Genomic DNA, 6000 nt, shown 5'->3' on the forward strand with positions numbered 1-6000 from the left:
TGAGTATCAGTCTGAGTGTCTGCATGGTTCGGTGGGGGGTATTACGTAGTGCATAGGTGCATGAATGAGTGACTCACTGTTTGTATGTGTTGAACACAGCATGTGTGCAGGACTGTATGGGTGGATGAGTGTGTGCATGGGTGTGTTAGTGAGTGAATGACTGTCTCAATAGTGTCTTTATGAGTAACTACATATGTTTTAAACTAGTATATGTGACTATTGGTGTATATATGTGAGTATATGTGAGAGTGAGAGATTGAAAGAGTTCCTGTATGAATAAGTATGTGTTTCTATAAGTGATTGTTTAAAAGACTAAGTATGTGTAAGTTTCCATAGAAGTAAGTGTGGTGGTGTGTGTATAACTGTATATGCAAGTAAATGTATATTTGATTCTCTATTAGCATGAGTGACTATGTGTGTGAGTAACTCTATGGATGAGTGGCATTGTGTAACAGAATGTATAGGTGTATGAGTACATATGATGAGTGAGTATATGTATGAGTGACTGTATAGGACTGTTGGTGAATGAGTGGATGTGTATGTGGATCTTAGAATTACTGAAGAGGTTGTTGTAACTGGTATTGGTATGTCCATTGTTTTGAAAATTTTAGTCTCTATTTTTGAATGTGTGTATCAAAGGTTATATTAGGGTGAGAGGAGGTCTGCCACTCTATCACAAGGATGATGTCATCAGTGATGTCATGAGTGATGTCACTGACCATGTCATGAGTGATGTAATATGTGACGTCATCAGCAGTGCATTGCGGGCGCGCGAGTTATAGTTAGCTGAACTAACTATAACGGGGGAATTTCAATGGTTTTGTACAAGTGAAAAGTCCAGCTAACTATAACACCCCTGAAACCTATGGTTTTTTCAGTGAATTTCTGAGATTTTTTAAATGCTAATTCCTAACTATAACGTGCCTGAAACCTATGGTTTTTTTTGTGAATTTCAAAGGTTTTTTAAATGCTAATTTCTAACTATGCCTACAGAGATAGGATATGTGAAGAAAGAAGAAAAAATGCACAGAAAGAAACAAAAGAAGTGCAGAAAGAAGCAACAGAAGTCCTCAAATACGAAGATAAGTGCAGGAAGAAGGATAATGTGCAGAAAGAACAAAAAGAAGAGCAAAAAGAAGCCTTGTTGCAAAATCATCCTGTACCCTCAACTTTTTCAGACGGATACTGGTGGTAACTGAGTCTGACTAACCAGTCCTAGAGCCAGTGCTATGTTAAAAGACACTTAGAATACAGTGAAAACACCTACATACACTAGGGAACATTATGCGTTGGGGTCCCCCTGTGATTAGCATGACCTCCTCTGTAAGCCCCTAGTATATATTAGGGCATGGGGATTAAAACTACCTCTTAAAACAGGCCACAGGGCGTTTTTGCACACGTTAACTCAGGCTTCACCACTTTGTAAACTCACCCTGTGTCCGTTTTTAGTTGGGAGATTAAGTTCATTTGAATCCTGAGGGTTCCTAGGGTCCAACTAGCCCACTAGGTACCTCCAGTAAGTGCCACAGAGCTGCGTTGCAGAGAGGTGTAAAAAGTAGCACGGCCTGGACCACCTCTCTGCAATGCAGCTCAGTGGCGCTTACTGGAAGCACTTGGTGGGCTAGTTAGCCCCCAGGGGCCCTCAGTATTGAAGGGAAATGATATCCCCAATTTAAAACGTGCCATAGTGCGTGTTTGCACACGTCACCTCAGGCCCCGTCCCCTCACTTCACCACTGTGTAAACGCGCCCTGTGGCTGTTCTAAGTTGAGAGATTAAGTCCCCTTGAATCCTAAGGGTCCCTAGGGTCAAACTAGACCACTAGGTACCTCCAGTAAGCGCCACAGAGCTGCGTTGCAGAGAGGTGTAAAAAGGGGCTTGGCCTCAGAACACCTGTCTGCAGCGCAGCTCCCTGGCGCATACTGGAGATGCCTGTTGGGGGCGCATTTGCAGAGTGCTGCACGGAGGGGGCATGGCCTCCGGCACGATGCCAGTCTTTTATTTATTTTAATTTTTTAAGAAGGGGGGCTGTGTGGTTCCCCTTCTTATTCTAATTTATTGGCCCTGATGACCCCATCCCCCAGGGCCTGTCTCCTAATTATATTTTTTTGACCCCAATCCCCAGGGCCGGCCACTGTTTTTTATTATTTTTAAAAAATATATATTTATAGACACACCTAGGACATGCTGGACAAACCGTACGTACCTATCACCATGACGATTTGCGTGATATTCATTAAAAGGCGACTATGTATGCAATGAATCCACGTGGAATGTATTTACACCACTAGTGAAGCTCTGACATGTCTGATGCCCTACCGTGCCTAATCCCGGTAGACACCCTTGTCGTTTATTTATGCAAACATGGGTAGCTATTGATGGGCACGTTTAATACACATGCACACCAAGCCATTCAAAGGGGATTCGACAAAAATTCAACCAAAACTATGCAAGAAACCCCCCTCACGGTTAATAAAACACACATCCACTGCCGGATGTGTAATACTTTTTATTTTACTCTCTGGAAAGGGGACGAACATCACTTGAGAGTCACAGCGCGCTCCTGACAGAGCCCAATGCTGTGTTACACCCACCATTGCCTGCCGAGTGTCACACACCTCTGTGTTGTATTCCACTAGCTAGTGCATATGCTATGACACTCTCTAGCCCATGTGCACTGTAACACCACCCCGTGAATATGTCATGCCACACTTGTCTTCGCACGGGTTATATTGCCCCTTCTAACGTGCCTTCCTCGATGCCTATGTTATAACGCACAGTGCTATGCCATACATATTACAATCTGGGATCCATATCTTTGTCACAGTGCATATGCAACGTTACACTCCCCAGCACATATTTTATATTACAACTTTAGAGACTAGTTAGGTTACACAACACTGCCCTGTGCATATTACACTCCAAGGCGCATATCGTATAGCACGCGCTAGTGCCTGTGCTATCTCGCGCTCTCCAATGAATCTGTCATTGCGCACAATGTATTGCATATTATATTTCACGCTCGGTTCATCTTATATCACACTTTTTGGTGCATAGTTTATACCATACACTATATCTAGTTTTCATTTTCAATCGTGCTCTCAGGACTATGTTCTATATAACACTGTGTTCACCTACCCTTTTCACGGGCATTACATTTTGCGATAGGGGGTGGAGGGTCAGGGGGTGTTTCTGCCAAGTGAGCCCGGAGTCACAGCCACAAACGTCCTCTTCTTCCTGAATAAAAGTGAGATTATGCTGCATACTTGTTCATATTTTAAGTAGTTCGCACAGACACAATGTTTTAAAACCAATAAAGTTCCTAATACCCGCCTTCTCTGAACAGTTAGCTTGCTGCCCCATCCCCCTCCTCCCTATCCTCTGTTGTGTGAATCCATGGACTAGCCTCCTCCCTCCTGCCATGCATGGGCTGATGTGCTGCCACTGCCCTCAATTTAGTATGATGTACCAGTCCACTCCTCCTGCCCTCCATTGCCCAATTCTATGCCCCATCATTGACCTCCTGCTTAAACTCTGTGCTTAGCTTGCTGCCCCTATTCTCCTTCCCCCTGCCCTCCGATGTCTTTGTGCATGCCCCTGCTCCATCCTTTTTGCCCACCATGTCCCATGGACCTGCCACTCCTATCTACTCTGAGTGTTCTGTTGAGCTGCCACTCCCCTCCCACCTGCCTAGCATTGTCAGATGACTGTAACCTGTCCCTGCCACCTCCACCCTGCCTGTCCACATGCCATGCCCCTATCCTCTTCCTCCTGTCGTACATGGTCCATTGTACTGCCACACCCTTCTGCCCTCCCATGTCTGTTGTGCTGCAACTGCTCCTCCTGCCTGCCCCGTGTGGTCTGTTGTGAGGCCCCTTCCCCTGAACTTTCTTGTCTGTGCACAGGTCCTGACCCTCCCTTCTATCCTCCATCGTCCTTTGTGCATGCCCCTGCACCCTCCTTCTTGCCCATCATAGCCATTGTGCTGCCACTAACCCTCCCACTTGCCATGCATGGTCTTCTGTGCTGCCATGGCCCCTCCCACCTTCCCTGTGTGGTCAGTTAGCTGCCCCTGACCCCCTCCCACCTTCCCTCCATGGTCTGTGTGTATGCCATCACAGTCTCACTGTTGCTCTCCATGGTGTGTCTTGCTTCTAGTGCCCATCCTGCCTGACCTCCATGGCTATCTTGCTGCTCCTGCCCTGCCCCCTTGCCCCCAGCCCTCTGTTTACATGTGCAGACCCCTACTCCCTCCCTCCTGGCTTGTCTGTTCCATTGTAATGCCCCTGATCCATCCCTCCTGCCCTTTATGGTCTGTTATGCTGCAGCTTTCTCTCCTGTCTGTCCATTATGGTCAGCTAGCTACCATTGCCTCTTGCCCCTCTGTTCTCTGTTGTCCATGTGCATGGTCCTGTCCCCTCCCTCTTGCTTTCTATGGATTGTTGTGCTGCACTCCCGTCCTGCATGCCCTGTGTGGTGTATTGTGCTGCTGCAAACCCTGATGCCTGCCCTGCAGGGTCAGTTTGGTGCACCTCTCCATGTCCCTCCTGTCCTCTGTTATCCAAGTCCATGTCCCTATCCCATTTCCTTCCATGATCCAATGTACCATACTTGCGAACATTTTGAAGTTGGTAAGAGGGAGATTTTGAAAAAAAATTGGGGTATTGATTTTCCCCTTTGAGTTACATTGAAAAAGAGGAGATTGTAGACAGGAGACAGATCAAATAAAGCCCATTTGAGCTTAAAAACATTGGACGTTTCCTGGCTGAATCGGGTCTGTTGGCAAGTATGGTTGTACTACCATTGCCTCTTCCTTCTGCCCACAATGGTCTATTACATTGCCACAGCCTCTCTTGCAAGTCCTGTATTGTTGGTTTGTTGCCCCTGCCCCCCTTTCCACTGCCCACCATAGTCTGTTGTGCTTCCACGGCCCTTCCTGCCTGCTCAGTGTGGTTAAATTGTTGCCTTTGCACCCTCCTACCTGCCTTCAATTTTCAGAGTCCGTGCCCCTGGGTTCTGCCTCTCAACAGTATCCTAATGAACAACTAGATTGCTAACATTCTATATTTATTACAAAAGTGTGGAACGCCTGACATCATCTTGATGTAATCAAAACCGTAATACCTAGAGCATTTCCTTTAGAAATTACATATATGAGAGGGTCTTATTGGCATCAAAATTATGGTTAGTGCTCTAAAAGACTAAAATAAGGACATATTTTCTGAGTTTTCAAATAGCGACAAAGCACTTTTAAATTATTTGTTATCTTTATGTTTTTTTATCCAATTGACCACTTGATTAAATGTTGCACTTAGGGGAGAGGATGTGGTGTTACTTCCAGAACTGCAGACTTTGCAACTGGGGAACCAGGTTGAAGTTTCTGCTTCAGCTCGACATTCTGTGATTCTGGTCAAATCACTTAGTCTCCCCATGTCTACAACCAAAATGAATTTGTTCTTGTGTGATGTACCAATGCTCATGTAAAGCACTCCAATACCTGACAAGTCTGCACTATATAACACTGCAAAAACACAAAATAATAAGTGTTTTGCGCACTTCTGTCATTGGGCTATATTTGGGCTACATCTGGCTGATTTTGGGCTACATTTGGGCTCTTTTGTCTCCGGTGGCCATCTTGGGAGATTTATTTGTTATGAAGTTTCCTAATTTCCTCATGTACTGCAGTCTCCTCAGTAGGAAATGCTTTCAGTTTTTTACTTTGATTCCATCATGAAGGTCTTCAGATATGTCACACATTTGCCATAAATTCTGAATGTTAGCACTCTAGTTGCTCATTAGATCACTGTAGTAAAACTACTGTTCACCATGGAAGTCTGCTCCTGGTATTAAAAGTGCATGTTTCAGTCTGCATGTCAGAATTTTTTAATGAAATAGAAGAGGATTTGAGAAGTCACTCAAAATGTGCCCTCATTTTCTTTCTTCAGCATTGATCATCATTTCTATGGCAAAATGAACCCCCTCATTGTGTTCCTTTTTAAAT

The sequence above is a fragment of the Triturus cristatus genome, chromosome 8 (genome assembly GCF_964204655.1).
Source record: "Triturus cristatus chromosome 8, aTriCri1.1, whole genome shotgun sequence".
NCBI classification, from domain to species: Eukaryota; Metazoa; Chordata; class Amphibia; order Caudata; family Salamandridae; genus Triturus; species Triturus cristatus.